This window comes from Delphinapterus leucas, chromosome X (genome assembly GCF_059928025.1).
Source record: "Delphinapterus leucas isolate spDelLeu-1000000601 "Yukka" chromosome X, BTC_Dleu_Yukka2, whole genome shotgun sequence".
Taxonomy (NCBI): Eukaryota; Metazoa; Chordata; class Mammalia; order Artiodactyla; family Monodontidae; genus Delphinapterus; species Delphinapterus leucas.
Genome location: NC_143150.1, coordinates 33,723,155 through 33,750,803, shown reverse-complemented (window position 1 = coordinate 33,750,803; position 27,649 = coordinate 33,723,155). Strand labels below are relative to the sequence as shown.

Here is a 27,649-nt window from a genome sequence, read left to right as displayed (position 1 = left end):
GAAATCTAAAACCCCAGCAGAAATTAATAAAGAGTATTGGATGCATGGTAGAACTTTTAAATGTTTATAAAAACTACAATGATGTGACTAGAATGAGAAACAATACTAAAGTTTGTCAACCCAAAGGACCACAAACTATAAAGAGTCCAAAAGGCAGTTTATTTGGGGTCTTAGAATTGCTATTCTGGGATCACAGATCCCAGAGGAACACAGAATAGTGTCCCATCAGAGGAAATGGATAGGGGTTTTTACGGGAAAAAGCGGGAAGCTCATGCAGGCTTAGGCAAGTTGTTTCCCAAGAATTTGGATTGGAGGATAAATTTGTTCTATAAATACAATTGGGTTATTGAGCATATCTCATCTATTACTACGGAAAGGTATGTTTTCTCTAGTTCAGAAAAAGTACAGTTCTCAGCATTTTTTTTTCCTTTTGGCAACTCAGCAACTATTCAGCAGTTTTATTTAGACTGTTCAGCAAAAGTTCAGCACAAGCAGTGAACATGGAGGTCCTCAGGGCACGTCTCAGTCATTACTGACCTTGCTCCTTTCACATGTTCAACCTAAGTTCTATCTCCTCGGTTAGGATGGAAAAGTGGTAAAAGGAGATCTTGACTCACTCTCAGTCTTGCTTTCCAACTTCCTGATATGACAAGAGAAGCTGGAAGACTAGAAAATCTGCATTAATCTAAAAAACTGGCAGTAGAGAAAGTATAGAATACTATATAGTTGGCGTATATACGCCAAATGTGGGAATAAACATTTTTTAAAGCACGTTACTGTAAATTCACGGAGCCACATGATTTTTATAGCTACTCTTATAATTTGACAAAAATTAAGAGCGGGTCTACTGTAATCAACTTCCTACATCTCAATATAAAGTTCTTCCTTCCAGCCCTTTAACTCCTTCATTCACAAATATTGTGTTCTATGACATCATTGCAGATCTCCTTGACTTTTGTCCAACTCTCTTGCTTCCTCCAAACTTCACTTTCTTCCCTTTTCCAGCTTTATCTTATAAACCTGGGGAGAGTTAAGTTTATCATACTCAGTATTTCCAGAATATCATGGGTACTACCTCTGTCATGGCACTTAACTCATTGTAGTGAAATTTTTGTTTGCATGTTTGTCTCTCCATTATACAGTGAATCCCTAGTTATTAACATAGAAAAATTTTCAATGAAACACAATACAAATTGAATTAACAGGGTGAAGTCATGGCTTTTAATACGTATATTCAAATCCAAATTATCAACTGCATCACTTTCAGTGTTAATGTCACCAAACCTCAGGGGTTTTGGGCTTTGATCTGTAACTAATTTATGAGTTTATTGTGATGCATAAATGATATAATCTGTAAAGTTTCCTGGAAAAAAAGATATACCTAACTAATGCTAGTTTCTTTTTATCTAATGAATTTAAGGATTTTTAAACATATTATGAAATATATAAATATGGCACTGTGATAGGTTAAACACAATAAACTATAATTAATCCTGGTAGAGCCTGAAAATCATTTAATAAACTTCAATGCATATTTCTAATAAACATTTTTCAAAGACGGAAATAGAAAAGTCATTTCTTAATATATTCTAAGTCAACAGCCAGTATAACAATGTGTGGATGTAGGATTAAACATATAAAAACATTTTTTTAAAAGTTAAAAGTACAGCAATAGGTCATACTATTTATGATAGATGAGATATCAAAATCAATGATAAAAGAAAACATGTTAGATAAATTTAGACTCTTGCCTCATTTCACACACGAAAATAAATTCTAGGAAGATTAAAAAGTTGACTATTTAAAACCTATCCAAGTAAACACAAGAAGAAATTGAAAAGGATATTTAGCCAACTATTGGATATTTACCTAACATCTAAGACAAAGAAACCATAGGTGATTACACAAATGAGAAGACTGAGAGATTTGGCTACATAAAAATATAACATTTCTGACTACGGAAACATTTTTTTAAAATGTAAAGTAGAACATAACTAATTATCAGAGAAATGCAAATCAAAACTACAATCAGGTATCAACCTCACACTGGTCAGAATGGCTATCATCAAAAAGACTACAAACAATAAATGCTGGAGAGGGTGTGGAGAAAAGGGAACCCTCTTACACTGTTGCTAGGAATGTAAATTGGTACAACCACTAGGGATAACAGTATGGAGGTTCCTTTAAAAACTAAAAAATAGAACTACCATATGACCCAGCAATCCCAATCCTGGGCAGATATCCGGAGAAACCATAAATTGAAAAGATACATGCACCCCAATGTTCACTGAAGCACTATTTACAATAGCCAAGACATGGTAGCAAACTAAATGTCCTTTGCCAGAGAAATGGATAAAGATGTGGTATATATATATATATATATATATATATATACAATTGAATATTCCTCAGCCATAAAAAAAGAACAGAATAATGCCATTTGCAGCAACATAGATAGACCTAGAGATTATCATATTAAGTGAAGTCAGACAGAGAATGACAAATATATATCAATCATATATGGAATCTAATTTTTTAAATGATACAAATGAACTTATTTACAAAAGAGAAACAGACTTACAGATATCAAAAACAACTTATGGTTACCAAAAGGGAAACATCGTGGGGGGGGATAAATCAGGAGCTTGGGATTAACATACACACACCACTATATAAGATAGATAAGCAACAAGGAGCTACTGTATAGCACAGGGAACTATACTCAATATTCTGTGATAACCTATATGAGAAAAGAATATGAAAAAGAATGGATATGTGTAACTGAATCACTTTGCTGTACATTTGAAACTAACACATTGTAAATCAACTATACTCCAATAAAATTTTTTAAAAAACGTAAAGTAGACTGGGATAAAATAATTGCAGCAAGAAACAAACATAAGCAAAATTATAAGATAAAGCAATGGCTGACATAAAATATTTGTCTCAAATATTTAACAATTGTGTTAAAATACTATGTTATAAAATATACCTATAGGTTTATTTATAAGAACAGTGTATAATGCATCCCCTAGATACTGGGAAATGAATATGAACATGATGTTTCCATATTCTCATTCATACTTCTGTTCAAAATCACCATTTCCATTCTGTATATTAGTAATATGATCTCAGTGTGCAAAATTTTCTACAATTTCTAAACTGTGTGAGATTATACAATTTTAAGATGTGTTTATAACACAAAAATTATATGTGGCTATCAGTCTTTAGTCCTTCCAAAATTCTCTCTTCCTTAAAAGCAACAAGAAATTTTACAAAAATTGTCAGAATCAACTAATTCAGGACTCTGGAAGTTACTTAAAAGCTCAAAGCAATCCAGGGAGTGTTTATTCAAAAAAATGACTGAATTTTGCTAAGAGCAGCAGTCTCTGTAGCATTTTAACTTGCCCTATTTCATTACCTGTCTCAGGCTCCGGGGTAGCCTTGAAAACCAAGAGCCTGCAATCTCAGTGCAAACTAGCAGCCCAATACCTACCAGAGGGAACAGAGTTAGCACACTCCTTCAGAGCCTCATTTCCAGAGAACTGTCATTATTTGACATGTCTGGTGGTCCCCTGGAAGAATTAACACCAATTCTTCAAAAACTTTTTCAAAAAAAAAAAAAAACTTTTTCAAAAATTTTTTTAAAAAGAGGAATTCTTCCCTACTCTTTTTATGAGACTGATAATATCCTGATACCAAAACCAGACAAAAATAGCATAAGGGAAAAAAATATAAATCAATATCCTGTATGAATATAGATGCAAACATCCTTAACGAAATACTAGCAAATATATGAAAAAGGTTGGACACCAATAAAATGGGTATTATCCCAGAAATGCAAAGTTGGGGCAAGCCGCTCAGGCGGTCCTGCGGATCTGTCTTTTGCTTCAACAGTGTTGGGGCAAAACAGACCGAGGGACGCCCCTTGCTCCAGCCTCCAACCACCCTCCAACCTTTTTTCCAGTCGCAACTTTCGGAATCAGCCACTCAGCCACCCTCAGCTTTCGGGACCAGCCAACGCCATTTTTTGAGCTTAACTCCGTATTACCGATCAACCATGAGCTCCCAGATTCCTCAGAATTATTCCACTGAGGTAGAGGCTGCCATCAACCGACCAGTTGACATGCATCTGGGTCCTCCTACACCTACCTCTCTCTGGGCTTCTATTTCCACCGCGAGGATGTGGCTCTGGAGAACGTGGGCCACTTTTTCTGCGAATTGGCCAAGGAGAAGCACGAGGGCGCCCAACGTCTCTTGAAGATGCAAAACCAGTGCAGCAGCCGCGCCCTCCTCCAGGAGCGCAGAAGCCGTCCCAAGATGAGTGGGGTAAAACCCAGGACGCTATGGAAGCCGCCATTCTCATAGAGAAGAACCTGAGCCAGGCCCTTGCGGACCCGCAGGCCGTGGGTTCTGCCCGCGCAGACACGGACCCCTGTGACTTCCTGGAGAGCCGCTTCCTGCAGGAGCAGCTGAAACTCATCAAGCAGATGGCGACCACCCGACTAACCTCCACAGGCTGGCTGGTCCCAGGCTGGGCTCGGCCAGTATCTCTTTGAAAGGCTCACCCTCAAGCACAACTAGGAGCCTCCAGAGCCCAGAGGCCTTTGAGGAGCCCCCCTGGTGTCAGGGCTTCTGCCTGAAGCCCGTCTCTGCAGCCACTAGGGCTTTTTAACAGCCCTGGGGCCCTCTCCCAAGCCTTGGACCAAATGGAAACAATAAAGCTTTTGGCAACAACAACAAAAAAAAAAGCAAAGTTGGTTCAACCTGTGAAAATCAATCAGTATAATGCCCCTTATTAACAGAATAAAGGGAAAAACACTACCTGATTACCATAATAGACTCAAAAAAGCATTTGACAAAATCCAACCCCTTTTGTGATAAAAACAGATATGTGGAATCTAGAATAATGGTACAGATGAACCGGTTTGCAAGGCAGAAATTGAGACACAGATGTAGAGAACAAATGTATGGACACCAAGGGGGGAAAGCTGGATGGGCGGGGAGGGTTGGTGGGATGAATTGGGAGATTGGGATTGACATATATACACTAACACGTATAAAATACATAACTAATAAGAACCTGCTGTATAAAAAAATAAAATTCAAAAAAGTATTTAGCTCTGAAACAAAAAAAATGATATTTTAAGAATAAAGTTGTATTACTAAAAAAAAAAAAATACTGAATCATCTCCATCAATCCTCAACCACACCTCAGTTCCCCCTTCCTAGCCCTTGAGGTCAGGTGTTGGCTAACTACATCCATGTGCCAAATCCTGCTGACTACTGATATTGATAAATAAAGTTTTCTCGGAATACAGTCACACCCATTCTTTCAAGGATCGCCTATGGCTGCTTTCAACCTACAAAAGTAGAGTTGAGTAGCTGCGAAGACTAAAATATATATTACTTAGCCCTTTACAGAAAATGTTTGCCATTCTCTGGTTTAAGATGCCGTTTGAAAATCCCAAGTTTTTCCTTGCTTGTTTTTTGGTTTTGTTTTGTTTTTCCATTGGCTTTCTTCTCTCTTAATTGCTGCATGTGAAAAAAAATAAAATGCCCTTCTACTCCATGTATGCTTTTCTTTTGTCCAGTTAATTTATTTAATTAGTTTTTCATCTTATAATATTTCTCACTATACTATAAAATCATGAGAACAAGTATAATGTTTGCCTTCTGTATCATTATCTCCATCTACCTACTATATATTAAAAACTTAATATTTATTAAATACATAAATCAATGCCACATCAGTAAAACACCTTAAACTTATTTTGGAACAAGGAAGAGAATAAATCCATAAATTAATAAAATATACCAATTCTCCTAAGATTCATTTCAATATATTTCTACCATATTAACAATTCATACTAATAATTTGAGTAATGTATTACTCTGAAAAGAACATGCCTATTATACAATGTAGTAGTTACTTCAATACTTGGCTCCTGAAACATATTGTCACTGGTTTTGTGGGGTTTTTTGTTTTGTTTATTTTTACATTTAACCTAATTTTATTCATGCTTGCCTTGGGATGGGGAATAGGTCATTCAGTAAAAACATACAGTAGAAACAAAATATGTCTTATCATGTACAACTTTTAAACTACAATAATTATGTACCTTAATTACTTCCATGCACACATGTCTAACATTACAGTTTTCTTTTTAAATAAACACAATTAAGACTTCTAGGAGCATTTTATAATAAAGTAATTCCTAATTTTTCCTTGTAGATAGATCAAGTACCTCCAAAATACAAATTCCTATACACAGTGAGCGCTTTACTTAAAATGAATACTTAAGTAAATTAAGTACATGGACAGCCTTAGGATAAGCTGACATATATTCAGCTAAGTAGACAACAAACCATAGTGCCAAATGGAAAAAGTGTATTTGCAAATAAATTTCAAAAACTAAGTTAACTTTTTAGAATTAAATACAGAAAATATATTGATTTGCTAAAATAAATAAGATGTGATGTAGTAACACTTCACTATAAAGAATGCATACCAGAACATTTATAAACGGTGAGTGAATCTTATTAAGAATAGTTTACTGCAATAAACGCTGGCTAAATAGAAGTGCATATTGTGAAGCACTATGGGTAGTATATGTTTTGCCACATACTTCTGTTACCTTGAGGTAGATAACACATGTGTACCAAATTCGTCATTCATTTTCAGTTGCTGCTGGTATCATGTGTTTTTAAGAAATGTGTACAGTAGGAAAAACTTGAAAATACTCAAGAATGAAAAATATTTTAAGAAAAAAATAGATATTTTCATGCAATTATGTACAGTCTCACTGTGTAAATTTCAAGGCAAGATTTTTGTTTCCTGTAAAACAGATCATTGTTCTATGAGAGAATGTTTTTTACTTGTCTTAGTGCATTTCTTTTGTCTCCTCCCGCATTGCATTATTTTGCTCTATTCTTTATTTTTGTGTGCAAATGACATGCCAGTTAAAATGAAAACCATCTCACATGTAGAAAAAAAGTCTGGATTTTAAAAACCAAGAAAAAAATGCTTTCTAAATGACACCATCTGATTCAAGTAAAAAAATGACTTAAACACTAGTAATAACAAAGACAAAACACATTTCATGAAGAATACAAAAAGAAATGCGTGCTGAGTGTTTTAGTTCAGATGTTTCAGAATGCTGCTGTATGTTTTATGAGGAATCTGAGGGGAAGATTTCATAGCAGGAGGTGTTAATGTGGCCTGCATTGACTTAAGTGGTGACCCGGCTGGACTGTGAAACTGTGGGATGCCTATGGATTAAAGTTGCTTGTTAAAGAGGAACTCCCCACTGTTGTTCAGAAATCCTTCCTCACTTCCTCTCTCCTCAAGCTTCCCATCCTCTACCGGCTCAGTTTCTAGCATTTCAATATCTTCTTCCTTGCTAAAGAACTTGTCCAGGTAACTGGGGTAAGTGTTTTCCTTTTCAATTTGCTCAACCTTCCTTACCTCACAACAAAACTGACTTATGAGAAAACAGTCCTCCCCATCACCCACAAACTGGCTATCCCAAGAAGACTGGTACAAGCCTTCTGAGCCAAATTGGCCATTCTTTTTTCCTGTTTTTCTCGGCTTACTGACTTTGATATCAAACTTTTCAATTCTAGTTCGGACACTGAGCTATTCAAGTCATTTAATTTGTCATCAACAGCAGTGGGCTCATGTCGTGAACTAAGTTGAATAGTTCCTGCAATAAAGGAATCAAAATCAAATCCCTGATTCTTTTCCCTTTCTTTTTCAGCAAGTTGCTGTGATGCCATTGGACTTTAACCAATCCATTCCTTTCACATTTTGACTTGCCTTTCTTATCAGATTTTTCTTTGCTTTGTTCTTTCCAATAAGTGTGGGTTCATAGTAATGATTAACTTCACTCTCTCTCCAAACTAAGTTATCTAAGTATGATGATGACCTCATTTTGTAGTTACCAGTATTTGTTTTCATGATGATCTGGGTATTGCCAACAAGGCTCAGTAGAGTAATTGGTCTCAAAAGCAGGATCCTCCAAATACTTTTCACTATCTCCATCCAAATATTTTCGAGATCAACTTGTACTTCTTCTTCATCAATGACATCAGACAGAGCTCTTGGGTCAAGCTGAACTTCATCAATATCAAAGTTGTTATGTATAGGCCAATCATGCTCTGAAAATTGACAATCATGGTACCTTTCCCAGTTATAAATGTGACTATGAGTTTCATCCATAAGCAAAATATCATCAACTTCATCTTTAATATGAAAAGGATGACCTGAAATTGGCTCATCCATTGGAAAAGAATAAATACTCATGTAAGGATGAGAAAGCACTTCTTCTGCTGTCAACCGATCCATGGGGCTAAATGTCAAAATTTGTTCCAGGAAATCCAGTGCTTCTCGACTGATTCCGGGGAGCAGCTGAGTTAAGGGTTTGTGTGGCTCAGTCATGTCATTTCTAATGTAAACTGGAATTATGCTGAGAAGCTCCTGTCAATCTTCCTCATATACAATAGGAATAGACTCTAAAATCAGCTGCATCTGTTCAAGTTCATGTGCACCTGCAAAGAGGGTTTTACCAGGCAGCATTTCAGCAAAGATACAGCCTGCAGCCCACATGTCAATGGCTTTAGTATAAGTATTAGGAGAAAGTAAAAGAGGTGGGGATCTGTACCATTTAGGAACCAGTCCTTCAGAAAGATGACCTTAATGGGAATAATGGGGATCCATTATCCATGCAAGACCAAAGTCACCTATCTTCAGCACCAAGTCTTCAGTATTAATGAAAAGATTAGCTGGTTTCAGATCTCTGTGCAGTACGTTTGCTGAGTGAATATATTTGAGCCCACGTAGCAGCTGATACATGAAAAGCCTGGCATGCTCTTCCAGTAACGGGCCCTGCTCCAGCACATTAGCCAAGTCTGCCTCCATGTACTCCTGAACAATGTAAACACTGTTCAGTTTGGTAAGAGAGCCCACACCATCTGTTAACGGGCTTCCACTAGGACCAAGAATTTCAAACACCTTCACAATGTTATCATGGTCAAGTCTAAGAATTTTGATTTCACGTAGAGCATGTTTGACACTCTGGGGATCAGTAAGGACAATTTTCTTGATGGCTACTCTTTTGTCACAGTCATTGTCTACAGCAGAATAAAACCAAGCCATTGCCTCCACAACCCAATGGTTTTAAGTCCATATACCTAGAGCCCAGATTTCATGAGACTTTTAAATTTCTCTGCCATTTTGAAACCCTTACTATTGCCTTTCTTTCAAATTGTTGAACTTGTGTAAATAAGGAAGAAAATTGGCATCAAAAAGAAAGATCTTTCAAAAAGGTAGAAAAAATAATAATTTTGCTTCCACAGCAAGGTGGTTTCATTGCATATGCCAACCAGGCCTGTTGAGTTCCCCTTAGATTTAAAGCTCAAAAAGCTCTACTCATACTGAGAATTAAAAAGATTGCAGTACTCATAGGTGAAGAAAGGGGCAGCAACTCTGCAGACATTTAAAGAAAACACTCAAGAAACTCAAACGGAATGAAGTGACACTCAGATTTACTGTGCTGAAGGATTTAACATTTAACAAAAATGTGAATAAATATGCACACAACAGGCTTCTATGAACATTCTCCTCGCAGTGCAGATACAGTCAGTGTTGGACTGGTCCTGAACAGCATCATTCTAAGGTGCTGGCAAGCACTATTTCCGTTTTGCTTCTTTTCTTCCTTTGTTGCTGTATATTTCAACAGGAAGCTCTGGGGGCGGTTGGTTAACAAAATGTCTTTCGTTAGTGACCAGGTGGCTCCAGCTCACCACAATCACAATCAAACCTACCGTCCATCTTACTCTGATACAACGGGACTTCTACGATTCATCGAGGGAGTGCGGGGCCCATGGACAGCCCCCAGTGTCGGCTCAGGTCTCCGGCTGTGCTGGCGGTGGCGCCTCGGAGGCGCGGTTTTGTGTTATTTTAAAGCAAATTTGTGAAAGTTTTAGGGAAATTTTTTAAATGGCAATATTTTAATTGTAAACCACAACTTTATAAGTCATATATATGTAAAATATAGTTTGTTTTTAGCTATGAAATTCTATGTCAATATTGCTTTCCTTTCCCCTTTAAGAAGCTTTAGAAGGAGTTTCCGTTTTCTGTTAATTAAAATTTCACAGTAACTTTTTTTTTTTTTTTTTTTTGCAGTACGCTGGCCTCTCACTGTTGTGGCCTCTCCCGTTGCGGAGCACAGGCTCCGGACGCGCAGGCTCAGCGGCTATGGCTCACGGGCCCAGCCGTTCCGCGGCATGTGGGATCTTCCTGGACCGGGGCACAAACCCATGTCCCCTGCATCAGCAGGCGGACTCTCAACCACTGCGCCACCAGGGAAGCCCCACAGTAACTTTTAATCTATTCTCATTCGGCAGAGTAAACTGTTTGAACAGGGAATAAATAAAAACCAAAAAGCTTTACTAAAACTTAGGATGTGGGGATGTTTGAAATTGGGCATATGAAAGGCAGTGAATAAGTATTGGTTTCAACCTATGATGTAACAGAAGGGAGGTCATGGGGGCATTCAAGGTTAATACCTGGAGTTCACTTGGAGATGTATTGAATATTTTTAAGCCTTGGGTATTTACTGCAAGTAATCAAAAGGATCACTAACTAAAGAAAGCAGATATGGGTATGGGTTACAAATTCACAAACAGCAGTTACTAGGGTGCTCTAATTAAGGCTGTAGGTGGTGTCTCTGACGTAGCTACTTTGAGTGTTCTAAAATCATGATTGCTACTCAGTGCTTTAAGAAATCTGCCTGATACCTGGCAGCATGTTGTTGACACTAGTATCAGTAGCTATTAATTTAGACTTGACTAGATTTTTAGTAAATATTAGTATATAAATTTAAGATAAAAGTAAATTGAGGGGCTTCCCTGGTGGCGCAGTGGTTGAGAATCCACCTGCCAGTGCAAGGCACACGGGTTCGAGGCCTGCTCTGGGAGGATTCCACATGCCATGGAGCAACTGGGCCCGTGAGCCACAACTACTGAGCCTGCGCGTCTGGAGACTGTGCTCCGCAACAAGAGAGGCCGCGATAGTGAGAGGCCCGTGCACCGCGATGAAGAGTGGCCCCCACATGCCACAACTAGAGAAAGCCCTCGCACAGAAACGAAGACCCAACACAGCAAAAATAAATATATAAATTAATAAACTCTTACCCCCAACATCTTCTTTAAAAAAAAAAAAAGTAAATTGATTTTACAGGTTTTGTCCTATATCTTTAGTTTAAATGTATTGTAGAAAATGTATCCTCCCAAATAGTAAATTAACTAGTAGCCACCAAAAATTTAGAAACATTGATCCAAAAATTTCAAATGATAAATTGTTCAGTCAGGGATAAGTTATTCATTACTTGAATACTAATCTTTAATAAAATGTGCATTTTAGTATTTATGAATATGTTATTAGAGATTTAAAGGATTATTATAAAAAAGCATTATTCAAAAGAACATTTTAGGTTTACTTTGGTCTTTAGTGAACATTAGAATGATGGGGTGGTCATCATATTTATCATTCAAGTACCTAGGAGAATTACCAAAATTTAATCCTGCTAGTATCATCAAGACTTGATAAATTATGAATACCAGATACTTTTTTTTTTTTTTTTTTTTGGTACGCGGGCCTCTCACTGTTGTGGCTTCTCCCATTGCGGAGCACAGGCTCCGGACGCACAGCCTCAGCGGCCATGGCTCATGGGCCCAGCCGCTCCGCGGCATGTGGGATCTTCCCGTACCGGGGTACAAACCCGTGTCCCCTGCATTGGCAGGCGGACTCTCAACCACTGCGCCACCAGGGAAGCCCAGAGATACTTTTTTTAAAATATATTTTCTCCTGTTGAGTTAGCAATCACCTTACATAAATGACACAGTCAAATAGGATTTTTTTTTCTTTTGAATATAAAGTACCAGATTATGGGTGTGCTAAATGTATTAAAATGAAACCAAAACCAAAACCAAAAAATCTAGAGGCATAAATTTAAAGCCACAATAATATCTTATTCTCTTACCTCTATCTTTTCTTTTTCCCGCACTACTGTGCTAGGGTAGAGCCACATACTACAAATAGCAGAATTTTTCATTAATGTATACTTGGTTAGGTAGAAAGCACCAGGAAAACACTGATCATTTCTTCTTTGTCCTTCTCCCTTTCCCACCCAAGATCCATAAAATTGCTGAGTCTTCCATTCTCTGGAGAAAATATAAACAGAGACATGGAAATCATTGCCATATTCCCATAGGGAAAGACTTGAAGCCAACTTGAAAGGAACTAGCTCAATTGCAAATCATAAGGAAAGCTTCAGGGTGGATGGGTTGTGGGACTATTTCAGGGAAACAAATCCAGGGTGTTATTCAAAAAGGTATTATACATCATATTGAGCCTTTCAGGTGTCTGGTCCTGGTGGAACTTCAGGTTCACGAATTTTTACAGGTAGAAAAGTTCTCAGAGCTGAGAGGCTTGAGATAGGAAAGTACATAATGCAAAATTTATTCAGCTGAAAGAACGAGGCCGACAGAATCTGTCTTTAGCTAAGTTTCTTATTTATTTCAGGATGTGGTAGTCAGACTGCATAGCCACAGAGCAGCGAGTCTCAGGATGATGCTTCTAGACCTATGTTTTTGGCAAATAACTTGTGATACATATAAGATGGTTAATTTCAACTGGGATAACCTGGGATAACTGGGATAAATGTATGCAGCCCATCTAGGTTCTTCTAGCAATAGAATTGCCTCTACTGTAATATGTCTGTGTTTATATTATTTAGAGTGGCTTATATAATTTAGAGGTTTATGTATTTATTTAGTAAAGGTCGACAAAATTGGAAGTGGAACTGGAGAGTGTTTGTAATCCATGATATATCTTGGCATCTATGTCAAGAGAATTTTCTCTTTTTATTTAAGTTGATGGAAAAGTATATTGTTAGAGATACGGGGTTTAAGTTTGAGTAAGAGGTGGGTTATTAGTTACCAGGCTTCTAGATCATGTAGGCCATTAGTAATCACAGCCAGTTCATCGGGAACAGAAGACCAGCTTGGAAGAGGTCTCCCTGAAATGGTTCACACAAAGACACATCAAGCGACAAGCCCTTTGACAGAAGCTGGAAGGAACTTCATGATGCAGCAGTTAACAGTCACATGGGTGGGGAGGTTGAACATCCTGCATAGTGCTGCCAGGAAATCCCTATTTTATACTAAGAGGGGGCTGGCTGGTTGCATATGTAGGATGTCCCATCTCCCCGCCCACATCGTCGAGACATACCAGACCGCCCACATCATCAGGACATATACCAGAAACACCACTCTGCCTCACTGAAGAACCATAAAATCTACGTGTCAAGGAAGTACAGATGCTGAGCTACATCACTAGAAAGGCATTCTGACAAATCTTCATTAGAGGATAGAGTACTGTTTTCTATGACCTTGGCTCATGAGAGACAGTGGGTGTATGAGTGGATCTGTAAGCTCAGGGCCAGTAGGAAATTATTGAACAATAGTAGCCAGATGAAGAACCTGCAGAGTTCCCAGCAACTCCACTAGCCATACAGGTAATGCCTCCAGAATTGCACCTCCTCCTCTCAGCACTACACCAAGGTAGGTGAGTTTAGTAGTTGGACATACTTACTTAGGGTGCTCAGAGACAGAGTAGATAGAGGGAGAGAGAATTTAATTCCTACTGCAGAGAGAAGCAAAGGTTATAGCCTAAAAAGCATCCCAGAATTTCAGGTCTGAGTGTCAAGGTAATACTTTTTTAAATGTCTCAACTTCAGAAGCAGGAGATTTGGGTGCAGTGGCCCAGAGAAGATCCAGTAATTCTAAATCAAGTTCAAGTGGGTGCAAACACAGTCTAGTATCGGGGAAGAATCAAGTTGCAAGGGAGTGGGTGTGATTCCAAGGGAGAAAGTTAGTGGCATTCCCCGAAAGCATTTAGAAGAAATAATTGATGTAAGATGCAGTATCCAATGATATCCAGGAGACTCCATCAAAGGCAAGGTGATAGGAAACATCAAGAACAGGGCTGAGCCCTTCAAAAACATAGGATAAGGAATAAAATAGTAAAGCAAAATCCAGCTTTACTGAATTTTATGGGCTAGACTCTTCTACTTCTGGATTCTCTAGAGAAGATAATCTCAGAATAAAAATAAGTCCATATATTTATTGGACTAATTTATTTAACTAAAATATATTTAAATGGAATAAATATAGCTTTATTAAAAATACACTGTCATACTTACCTTCTCAATTTTCTCCATAGACTGAAAATTTCACTATGGACCTGTATATGAAAATTACTGATCTATAGGAGACGCTGCTGATAATCAATTCTGTCAATAGCATCAACCTGAGTGACAGCCTAGGATGCCATTGAGTTTTCCAGACTTTAATTAAGCTCCACATTAACCTGGCCATCTCAAAAGACTTTGGAGTTCTAAAAAGGCTTTATTCACTATGCATTCAAATCTGGGTTAAGCTTCCAGTAAACTGCCCTGGCTTTGGCAGTCTTCAAAGAGTGCAAGTGGGCCAGTGTTAGGCTAAGGAAAAGGCTGACTCAGGTTTGGGGATTCAGAGCTCTTGTATCCTTTTAATTTAATTTAATTTTATTTTATTTTATTTTATTTTATTTTATTTTATTTTATTCTCAGCAGCACACTCTCCACTGAAATTCTGGCCTCGGTTCATGGTTCAGGAAATTTGTGATTTCATGTCTAAGGACCCCCAAATCCCACAAAATTTATGGGCCAACCATTGTTTATAATTATAATTCCCTTATACCTGTCTATGGAGTCTACAGAGATATTCCTTCTTTCATCACTGATAATGATAATTTGTGTCTTCTAGTTTTATTTTTCTCCCTCAGTCTGTTTGGAAGTTTATCAATTTTATCAATCTTTTCAAATAACCAACATTTCATTTCATTGAAATTTGTCTGTTATTGTCTTTCCTCAATTTCATTGATTTCTGCTTCTGTATTTATTACCTCCTTTCTTCTGATACTTTGGATTTAATTTTTACCCTTCTTTGTCCATTTAATATGGAAGCTTATCATGGATCTGAGATATTTTTTCTTTTCTAAAATAAACCATTAATGTTAGTAATTTCCCTCTGAGTACTGCTTTAACACTGTCACACAAATTTTGATGTTTTAATTTTCATTTAGTTCAAATTATTTTCTAAGTTAATTTATCTTCCTTTTTGAAACATGGATTGTGTAGACCTGTGTTAATTGCCAGATGCTTTGACTTTTTCAAGATATCTTTTTGTTACTGATTTTTAGGTTAATTCTGTCATGGTCAGAGAATATACATTATATGATATCAATTATTTTAATTCCTTAAGATTTAATTTATGGCTCAGGATGTGTTGTTTCCCAATCAATTTCCATGAGCTCTTGAAAAGAATGTGTATACTCCTATTGTTGGGTAGAGTGTTTTGTAAATGCCAATTTGTTGTAGTTTGTTGTTAGTGCTGTTCAGTTCTTTCATATCATTGGTAATTTTCTATCCACTTGTTATGTTAATTACTGAGGAAAAGATGTTGAAATCTCAAAGTATAATTATGATTGTACTTTTTTTCCCCTAGGGAATGCACACTTTATTGATAGAGCTATAAAGAAATGTTAAGTTACTGGTTACTGTAAATGTCAGGACTGTGGTTAATTTGGGGGGGAGAAGGGTTTACAATTGGGTCAGACCACATGGAAGGGCTTCTAAGGTGGCTGGAAAAGTGCTATTTCCTTTTTTTGGTAAAAGATACATATCATAAAATTCATCATTTTAACCATTTTTAAGCATACAGTTCAGTAACATTAAGTATATTCACACTGCTGTGAAGCCATTACCACTATCCATTTCCAGAATTTATCATTCCAAACTGAAACTCTGTACCCATTAAACAATAACTCCTCTTGCTCCCTTCCCCCAGCCCCTGGTAACTACCATTCTGCTTTCTGTCTCTGTGAATTTGACTATTTTACAAACCTTATATAAGTGGAGTCATCATTCTGTGTCTGGCTTATTTCACTAAGAATAATGTCTTCAAGGTTCCTCCATGTTGTAGCATGTATCTTAATTTCATTATTTTAAAGATGAAGCAATGGTCCATTGTACATATATATATGTGTGTGTGTGTGTGTGTGTATATATATATATATATATACACATATATATATACATATATATACATATATATACATATATATATACATATATATATAGTGATTATACTTTTGTTTTCTTTTTTTTTTTTGCTTCATGAAATTTGAATCTCTGTTATTAGGTGCATAAATGTTCACTATGGTTATATTCCCTTGAGGAATTGACACTTTTATCACTATAAAATGGTTTCTGTTATCCCTAGTAATATTCTTTGATCTGATTTATTTTGTCTAATATTAATATAGCAACTCCAGCATTCTTTGATTAGTGTTTGCATAGTTTACCTTTTTCCATTCTCTTACTATATATCTATCCACATTGTATTTAAACTTGTAGGTTTCTTATAGACAGCATATAGTATTATTGTTCTTCTTTTTAATCCAACATGGCTATCTCTTTAAATTGATACAAATTACACCTTATACCATTTACATTTAATGCAATTATTAATTTGTTTGTAATTATGTCTGCTATTTTATTATTTTCTATTTATCCCTTCACTTTTTCATTCCTTTTTTTCTATTTCTGAATTATTTGGTGGGTTCTACATTTCATTTTAGTATTCCATTTTTATTGATCTGTTGAAGTTTTACTATATTTCTCTGTACAATTTTTTAGTGATTTCCTCTTAGATTGAAATATACATACCTAATCTGTCAAAATTTCCTTATAATTAGTACTTTGTTCACTTCAAGTGAATATAAAAAACTTACAACCATATCGTCCCCTTGGCGCTCCCCCTTTTTGTTTTAATTGCAATATGGAGTACATCTATATACATTGAGAACCTTCAGATGATTTTATAATTTTTCTTTTTGACAGTCACATATATTTTAAAGATTTAAGAAAAGAAAAATAATTATTATATTTTCCCAGATTGTTTACCATTTCTGTTGTTCCTCACTTATTCTTTTTTTTAAAATCAGGAAACTTCATTTTTTATTAATTTTTATTGGAGTATAGTTGCTTTACAATGTTGTGTTAGTTTCTACTGTACAGCAAAGTAAATCAGTTATACGTATACACATATCCCCTCTTTTTTAGATTTCCTTCCCATTAAGGTCACCCCAGACCACTGAGTAGAGTTCCCTGTGCTATACAGTAGGTTCTCATCAGTAATCTATTTTATTCATAATAGTGTATATATGTCAGTCCCAATCTCCCAATTCATCCCATCCCCCTTCCCCCCTTGGTATCCATAAGTTTCTTCTCTACATCTGTGTTTCTATTTCTGCCTTGCAAACCAGTTCATCTGTACCATTTTTCTATATTCCACATACATGCGTTAATACACAATATTTGTTTTTGCCTTTCTGACTTACTTCACTCTGTATGACAGTCTCTAGGTCCATACACGTTTCTACAAATGACCCAATTTCATTCCTTTTTATGGCTAAGTAATATTCCATTGCATATATGTACCACATCATCTTTATCCATCTGTCGATGGGCATTTAGGTTACTTCCATGACCTAGCTACTGTAAATAGTGCTGCAGTGAACATTGGGGTGCAGGTGTCTTTTTGATATATGGTTTTCTCTGGGCATATGCCCAGTAGTGGGATTGTGGGGTCATATGGTAATTCTATTTTAGTTTTTTAAGGAACCTCCATACTGTTCTCCATAGTGGCTGTATCAATTTACATTCCCACCAACAGTGTAAGAGGGTTCCCTTTTCTCCACACCCTCATCAGCAGCTGAGGGTTGTCTTTTCGTCTTGTTTATAGTTTCCTTTGCTATGTAAAAGCTTTTAAGTTTCATTAGGTCCCATTTGTTTATTTTTGTTTTTATTTCCATTACTCTAGGAGGTGGGTCAAAAAAGATCTTGCTGTGATTTACATCAAAGAGTGTTCTTCCTATGTTTTCCTCTAAGAGTTTTATAGTGTCCGGTCTTACATTTAGGTCTCTAATCCATTTTGAGTTTATTTTTGTGTATGGTGTTAGGGAGTGTGCTAACTTCATTCTTTACATGTACCTGTCCAATTTTCCGAGCACCAGTTACTGAAGAGACTGTCTTTTCTCCATTGCATATCATTGCCTCCTTTGTCATACATTAGTTGACCATAGATGTGTCGGTTTATCTCTGGGCTTTCTATCCTGTTCCATTGATCTATATTTCTGTTTTTCTACCAGTACCATATTGTCTTAATTACTGTAGACTTGTAGTATACTGTAAAGTCTGGAAGTATGATTCTGCCAGCTCTGTTTTTTTGCCTCAAGATTGCTTTGGCTATTCGGGGTCTTTTGTGTCTCCATACAAATTTTAAGATTTTTTGTTCTAGTTCTGTAAAAAATGCCATTGGTTTTTTGATAGGGATTGCACTGAATCTGTAGATCACTTTGGGTAGTACAGTCATTTTCACAATATTGATTCTTCCAATCCAAGAACATGGTATATCTCTCCATCTCTTTGTGTCATATTTGATTTCTTTCATCAGTGTCTTATAGTTTTCTGAGTACAGGTCTTTTACCTCCTTAGGTAGGTTTATTCCTAGGTATCTTATTCTTTTTGTTGCACTGGTAAATGGAATTGTTTCCTTAATTTCTCTTTCTTATCTTTCGTAGCTAGTGTATAGTGATGCAAGAGATTTCTGTGCATTAATTTTGTATCCTGCAACGTTACCAAATTCATTGATTAGCTCTAGTAGTTTTCTGGTGGCATCTTTCGGATTATCTATGTATAGTATGATACCACCTGTAAACAGTGACAGTTTAACTTCTTCTTTTCCAATTTGTAGTCCTTTTATTTCTTTTTCTTCTCTGATTGCCATGGCTAGGACTTCCAGAACTATGTTGAATAACAGTGGCCAGAGTGGACATCCTTGTCTTGCTCCTGATCTTAGAGGAAATGCTTTCAGTTTTTCACCATTGAGAATGATGTTTGTTGTGGGTTTGTCATATATAGCCTTTATTATGTTGATGAAGCGTCCCTCTATGCCCACTTTCTGGAGAGTTTTTATCATTAATGGGTGTTGAATTTTGTCAAAAGCTTTTTCTGCATCTATTGAGATAATCATATTGTTTTTATTCTTCAATTTGTTAATATGGTGTATCACATTGATTGATTTGTGTATATTGAAGAATCCTTGCATCCCTGGGATAAATCCCACTTGATCATGGTGTATGATCCTTTTAATGTGTTTTATTTATTTATTTATTTATTTAATTTTTTTTTTTTTTTTTGCGGTATGCGGGCCTCTCACTGTTGTGGTCTCTCCTGTTGTGGAGCACAGGTGCCGGACTCACAGGCTCAGCGGCCATGGCTCATGGGCCCAGCCGCTCCGCGGCACATGGGATCCTCCTGGACCGGGGCATGAACCCGTGTCCCCTGCATCGGCAGGCGGACTCTCAACCACTGCGCCACCAGTGAAGTCCTTAATGTGTTTTTGAATTCTGTTTTCTAGTATTATGTTGAGGATTTTTGCATCTATATTCATCAGTGATATTGGTGTGTAATTTGCTTTTTTTGTAGTATCTTTGTCTGGTTTTGGTGTCAAGGTGATGGTGGCCTTGCAGAATGAGTTTGGGAATGTTTCTTCATCTGCAATTTTTTGGAAGAGTTTGAGAACGATGGGTGTAAGCTCTTCTCTAAATGTTTGATAGAATTCACTTGTGAAGCCATCTAGTCCTGGACTTTTGTTTGTTGGGAGATTTTAATCACAGTTTCAGTTTCATTACTTGTAATTGGTCTGATCATATTTTCTATTTCTTCCTGTTTCAGTCTTCGAGGTTATACCTTTCTAAGAATTTGTCCATTTCTTCCAGGTTGTCCATTTTTTTGGCATAGAGTTGCTTGTAGTAGACTCTTATGATGCTTTGTATTTCTGTGGTGTTCATTGTAACTTCTCCTTTTTCATTTCCAATTTTACTGGTTTGAGTCCTCTCCCTCTTTTTCTTGATGAGTCTGGCTAAAGGTTTATCAATTTTGTTTATCTTCTCAAAGAACCAGCTTTGAGTTTTATTGATCTTTGCTATTGTTTTCTTTGTTTCTATTTCATTTATTTCTACTCTGATCTTTATTATTTCTTTCCTTCTACTAATTTTGGGTTTTGTTTGTTCTCCTTTCTCTAGTTCCTTTTTTTTTTTTTTTTTTTTTTTTGCAGTACGCGGGCCTCTCACTGTTGTGGCCTCCCCCGTTGCGGAGCACAGGCTCCAGACGCGCAGGCTCAGCGGCCATGGCTCACGGGCCCAGCCGCTCCGCGGCATGTGGGATCTTCCCGGACCAGGGCACGAACCCGTGTCCCCTGCATCGGCAGGCGGATTCTCAACCACTGCGCCACCAGGGAAGCCCTCTAGTTCCTTTTGGTGTAAGGTTAGATTGTTTATTTGAGATTTTTCTTGTTTCTTGAGGTAGGATTTTATTGCCATAAACTTCCCTTTTAGAACTGTTTTTGCTGCATCCCATAGGTTTTGGATCGTCATGTTTTCATTGTCATTTGTCTCTACGTATTTTCTGATTTCATCTTTGATTTTTTCAGTGACCTCTTGCATATTTAGTAATGTATTATTTAGTTTCCATGTGTGTTGTTTTTACTTTTTTCCCTGTAATTTATTTCTAATCTCATAGCGTTGTGATCAGAAAAGATGCTTGATATGATTTCAATTTTCTTAAATTTACTGAGGCTTGATTTGTGACCCAAGATGTCATTTATCCTGGAGAATGTTCTGTGTGCACTTGAGAAGAAAGTGTAATCTGCTGTTTTTGGATGGAATGTCCTATAAATATCAATTAAATCTATCTGGTCTATTGTGTCATAAAGCTTGTGTTTCCTTAATTTTCTGTCTGGATTATCTGTCCATTGGTGTAATTGAGGTGTTAAAGTTGCCCACTATTATTGTGTTACTGTCGATTTCTTCTTTTATAGCTGTTACCATTTGCCTTATGTACTGTGGTGCTCCTTTGCTGGGTGCATATATATTTATAATTGCTATATCTTCTTCTTGGATTGATCCCTTGATCAATATGTAGTGTCCTTCCTTGTCTCTTGTAACATTCCTTATTTTAAAATCTGTTTTGTCTGATATGAGTATTGCTACTCCAGCTTTCTTTTGATTTCCATTTTCATGGAATATCTTTTTCCATCCCCTCACTTTCAGTCTGTATGTGTCCGTAGGTCTGAAGTGGGCCTCTTGTAGACAGCATATATAAGGGCCTTGTTTTTGTATCCATTCAGCAAACCTGTGTCTTTTGATTGGAGCATTTAATCCATTCACATTTAAGGTAATTATTAATATGTATATTCCTATTACCATTTTCTTGTTTTGTGTTTGTTTTTGTAAGTCCTTTTCTTCTCTTGTGTTTCCCACTTAGAGAAGTTCCTTTAGCATTTGTTGGACAGCTGGTTTGGTGGTGCTGAGTTCTCTTAGCTTTTGCTTGTCTGTAAAGCTTTTGATTTCTCTGTTGAATCTGAATGAGATCCTTGCTGGGTAGAGTAATCTTGGTTGTAGTTTCTTCCCTTTCATAATTTTACATATATCGTGCCACTCCCTTCTGGCTTGCAGCACTTCTGCTGAGAAATCAGCATTAACCTTATGGGAGTTCCCTTATACGTTATTTGTCGTTTTTCCCTTGTTGCTTTTAATAATTTTTCTTTGTCTTTATTTTTGTCAATTTGATTACTTTGTGTCTTGGCATATTTCTCTTTGGGTTTATCCTGCCTGGGACTCTCTGTGCTTCCTTGACTTGGGTGGTTATTTCCTTTCCCATGTTAGGGAAATTTTCAACTGTAAACTCTTCAAATATCTTCTCAGGTCCTTTCTGTCTCTCTTCTCCTTCTGGGACCCCTATGATGTGAATGTTGGTAGGTTTATTGTCCCAGAGGTCTCTTAAGCTATCTTCATTTCTTTTCTTTTTTCTTTATTCTGTTCTGTGGAAGTGAATACCAGCATTCTGTTTTCCAGGTCACTTAACCGTTTTTCTGCCTCATTTATTCTGCTATTGATTCCTTCTAGTGTATTTTTCATTTCAGTTATTATATTGTTCACCTCTGTTTGTTTGTTCTTTAATTCTTCTAGTTGTTTGTTCTTTAATTCTTCTAGGTGTTTGTTCTTTAATCCTTCTAGGTCTTTGTTAAACATTTCTTGCATTTCTCGATCTTTGCCTCCATTCTTTTTTCCAAGGTCCTGGATCATCTTCACTATCATTATTCTGAATTCTTTTTTTGGAAGGTTGCCTATCTCCATTTCATTTAGTTGTTTTTCTGGGGTTTTATCTTGTTCTTTCATCTGGTACATAGTCTTCGGCCTTTTCATTTTGTCTATCTTTCTGTGAATGTGGTTTTCATTCCACAGGCTGCAGGATTGTAGTTCTTCTTGCTTCTGCTGTCTGCCTTCAGGGGTGCACATATCTTTTTGATTTATCGTTTTCTCCAGGTATATGTCCCAGATTGGGATTGCTGGAACATATGGTAGTTCCATTTTTAGTTCTGTGAGGAACCTCCATATTGTTCTCCATAGTGGTTGTACCAATTTACATTCCCACCGGCAGTGTGGGAGGGTTCCCTTTTCTCCACATCCTCTCCAGCATTTATTATGTGTAGACATTTTGATGATGGCCATTCTGACCTGTGTGTAGTTTTGATTTGCATTTCTCTAATAATTAGTGATGTTGAGCATCTTTTCATGAGTTTCTTGGCCATCTGTATGTCTCCCTGGAGAAATGTCTATTTAGGTCTTGTGCCCATTTTTTGATTGGGTTGTTTGTTTTATTGATATTGAGCTGCATGTGCTGTTTGTATATTTTTTTTACAAGTTTTCTTTCTTTCTGAAGAACTTCCTTAAAAATTTTTAAAGTAAGTCTCCTAGCAACCAATCTCTTAGTTTCCCCTCCTATGAAAATCTCTTTCTTTCACATTCATTCTCTGAAGGTATTTTCACTGGATATAAAATTCTGAATTGTGATTATACTGCCTTCTGGCCTCTGATGAAAGAGTTATTTTTCTCAGCTGCTTAAAAAGTTTTTTCTTTATCTTTTGTTTTCACCAGATTATTATGTGTCTAGGCATGATCTTATTTGAGTTTAACCATTTGGGTTCTGCAGAACTTCTTAAATCTGTAAATTTATTTTTCATCAAATATGGAATATTTTAGTTATTTCTTCAAATAGTTTGTTTCTGTATCAGTCTCTCCTCTCCTCAGATTCCAATGGCACAAATGTTAGATGCATACATATGTCCCATAGGTCCCTACTATGTTCATTTATTTTTAATTTTTTCTCATTCTTGTTCAGTTTGGATAATTTCTATTGATCTGCATTTGGTTTTAATGACTCTTCATCTACCATATCCATTCTTCTATTGAGCCCACCTGGTGAGTATTTTCCTTCAGATATTTTCTGCAGCTCTAAACTCCTCATTTGGTTCTTTTCATAAGTTCTATGTCTTATTCAAGAAGTCCTCTTTCTGTTAATTTCAACAACATCCACCGTTTCTTCACTGAGTATGGTTATGGGAGCTGCTTCAAAGGCTTTGTAAAGACTATACTGTCCAATTTTAAAATTTAATGTAATTGAAATGTATTTAATGCATTACTGATTACAATAATTGCTGTTGGTTTTTGTAAGTTATCAAATTTAAGGGGATTCCCTTTATCTCTATATAATTAAAGTTTTAGTTAGGAATGGCTCCTGTATTTTATCAAGTTATTCTTTAAAATCTATTAAAAGATCATAAAAGTTCTTTACAGATGATAATATAAGGGATTATATTGGTAGATTTTTATAATATTAAATTACCATTGCATTCCTGGAATAAGTTTTGTTTTAATGTAATATATTTTTCATTTTACTCTTTGCTGGATTCTATTTGTATTTTGTTTGTAATTTTGAATCTATATCAATGAATGCTATTTGTCTCTAGTATTATTCTTTCAGTATTTTGTAAGTTTTGATATTGACACTGTATTATTTTATGAAATGAACTAGAGAATTTTTAAAACTTTTTTGTGGTTATTCATCTTTTCATATATGTTAACCTAAAGACATCAATTATAACTTCTTTATTTCCATTCTAGCTTTGGGATGGCTTTACAGCCCAACATTTCCACATTCCTTAATTATATTATCAGAATATTGGAAGATTATTTTTTCTGTGATGGGATTATAATTTTCAGGGTGGGGTTATTCCTTTATACACTTAACAAATATTTTTTGAGTGCCTACTTTGTGCAAGGCAAAGCTTGTCTCCATTATTTCATAGAAATAAAGCCCTTGTATTTTTTCATTTGCACAAATGAACTGAAATTTTACAGTGTCTATTATTCAGTCTTTGCCATTATTGTCAATGTTGGTGGGGATGCCTGTGATTTTTGGAGTTACTAAGGCTGACATAACCTGTGAATGAATAAATGAATGACTGAATGTAGGAAAATGTCTTATGAAACACTACACAATTTTTACCTCTGAAAACAAGATTTAATCTCATTCAACTAATTGACCTCCCCCATGGAAATTATGCTATATGGCCTTTTTGCTATGCAACTTCCACAAAACTTTTCACATATTTCTTGTCTGGAATGTGCCTGATCACATAAATTTATCTAAAGAAAGTACACTTTAATTCCATTGAGACAACTTGAAAAATCCATTTGTCTTCTTAACAAGACAAATATGAAAACTAAATTCTAAATATTTTGAATTAACAGGTCTGTAGTGAAATCCAGGAAGGAATATATTTAATAAGAATCTTAGGGGATAATTGTGATCAGCCATAATTGAACATCTTGCATGTTTGGAAGTAGACTTCTTGAAAACCCTGTACAAGGAATATTGTCCTCTATTATAAAAGCAATTGAATTTATTATTCAATAAGAAATAGTGTATGGTGATAGGAGGTACCTTAGTGTTCAGGAAAAAGTGTCAGACTTGGAGCAAAATTCTTTACTCACACTGTAGACTTGAACAAGTCTGAAACTTTGAGACACATTTTCCTCACACTGTAGGATAACAGAACTGACACTACAGAATTTTTTGTGTTGTATGGGATATAACTAAAAATGAAGTACCTAACTAACACTGTGCTTGGTATATGACAGGTACTGTACAATAGCTATTGCCATTTTTGCCATTATTAAATATGCAACTGCTGAGAAATGACCAGATAGTGTATTGACTTTGCAGAGTGGATATGTATCCTCATGAGGCTATATATTGGCATATGGTGAAGTTGGGTTTAGAGTGAGGTTATGATCTGTTGAGAGGGATGTATTCTTTTATACATTTAACAAATATTTATTTAGTGCCTACTTTGTGCCATGCATTGACCTAAGCATTATGAATAAAACAGTAGAAAAATAAAACAGATAACAATATTGACCCAATGCATCTTATATTCCAGTGGTTATGGCAACAAAATTTTCCACATAATGGCAGTGAGGTAATACTTGTGTATTTGAAACACAATTTGAAAAATAATTTTTGAACGTCAAACAGTTCGAGAATACCCAAACCCTCAACACAATCAACTTCTAGGTGGATACAATCTGAGGAGATTACAAGATAATGATGAACAGAAATGGAAATTCATAAACAGTTTTGTTTAGAAGAATTTTTAATAATGTCTTTGATTTCTTTGTTGTGCTCCTTGAATTCCAATGGTTGTTAGTTACACCTCTGCAGATAAAAACTATTAACTCTATTAACTCTAAACATAATACAAAAACAACTATCTAAAGGTACTGGAGAAAAACCTAAAACAGAAAGATTCTGGAGGGTCTCAAGACTTGGAAGAAGAGAACAGCACTGGTTGAGTTTCCAAATTTCATGACTTACAGTCGAAGAGGAAGATGCAGTCTATGTCAGGTCAAGTGCCTAAACCTCCAAAAAATCTGCAGCTATTGTAGCCCAAAGAAACTGAGGACAGAGTTTGAGGAAATCTCAAAGCTGAAAGTTGAGGGAGCATATAGGAAAGGGTAGAGATAGAGGGAACCATAGATTCTTCTCTGGGGAACCATAAACTTGGCTTAAATCTCTAGCTAACCTCTGAACCATACATGTCTGGGGCAAAATCAAATTTCCTGAGTTGCCAAATTATAAAATTCAAAATATTCAAGTTTCATCAAAGGTAAGAGGAATGCAAAGAAACTAGATAGTATGGCCCATTCACAGGAAAAAAAAATTAATAGAAAATGATCCTGAGGAAGCCTAGGCATTAGACTTACTAGACAAAGACTTTAAATCAACTCTCTCAAAAATGCTCAGATAGCCAAAGGAAACCATGGACAAAGAACTAAAGGAAACCAGAATTTGTCTCAACAAATCAAGAATAGCAATAAAGGGATATAAATTATAAAAAGAAATCAAATAGAAATTTGGAGGATGAAAAGTACAAAAATTCAATTAAAAATTTACTAGACCAATTCAACTGCAGAATTGAGCAGAAAGAAGGAAGAATTAAGGAACTTGGAGATAGGTCAATTTAGATTATCCAGTTTGAGGAGAAGAAAGAGAAAAAAATGAAGAAAAATGAACAGCACCTGAGAGAAACAAGATACTATCAAGTTTACTAAGCTCAATGAATGCTAAGCATATATTACTCCAAGAGATCCACACCAAGACATTATGGTCAAAATTACAAAGGATCTTTAAAAAATTAATAATGAATTTTCTTTAGAAACCATGGAGGTCAGAAGGCAGTGGGATGACATATTTAAAGTGCTCAACAGGGGCTTTCCTGGTGGCGCAGTGGTTAAGAATCTGCCTGCCAATGCAGGGGACATGGGTTTGAGCACTGGCCCAGGAATATCCCACATGCCGCAGAGCAACTAAGCCCGTGCACCCCAACTACTGAGCCTGTGCTCTAGAGCCCAAGAGCCACAACTACTGAGCCTGTGTGCCTAGAGCCCATGCTCTGCAACAAGAGAAGCCACCACAATGAGAAGCCCACACACCACAACTAGAGAAAGCCCGCATGCAGCAAAGAAGACCCAGCGCAGCCAAAAATAAATAAATTGGAAAAAATAAATAAATAAACAAAATTAAATAAATAAAGTGCTCAACAGCAACAGCAACAACAACAATTCTGTCAACCAAGAATTCTGCATATGGCAAATCTCTAAACTATCCTTCAAAAAATGGAGAAATTGAGATTTAAGGCACAATAAAGTCAACAAAGTTGATAAACCTTTAGCTAGAAATACTAAGAAAAAAAGAGAGAGAAGACACAAATTTCTAAAATTAAAAATGAAAGCGGGGAAGGGCATTATTACTGACCTTACAGAAATTAAAAGGATTATAAAAGAATAAATGAACAATTGTACTCCAACAAACCACATAACCTAAATAAAATGGACAAATGACAAATTCCTAAAAGCATGCAAGCTACTAAAAGTGACTCAAGGGACTTCCCTGGTGGCACAGTGGTTAAGAATCCACCTGCCAATACAGGGGACTCGGGTTCGAGCCCTGATCTGGGAAGATCCCACATGCTGTGGAGCAGCTAAACCCATGCGCCACAACTACTGAGCCTG

General features: G+C 36.3%; 1 protein-coding gene and 1 pseudogene across 1 annotated transcript in view; one reads left to right on the top strand and one right to left on the bottom strand.

The window, feature by feature from the left end:
* Positions 1–27,649, top strand: part of HTR2C (5-hydroxytryptamine receptor 2C) — a 115,753-nt gene that overhangs the window by 48,396 nt on the left and 39,708 nt on the right. The gene's annotated exons all lie outside the window — the stretch shown is intronic.
* On the bottom strand, positions 6,998–9,234 carry LOC111165770 (mitogen-activated protein kinase 6 pseudogene; annotated as a pseudogene).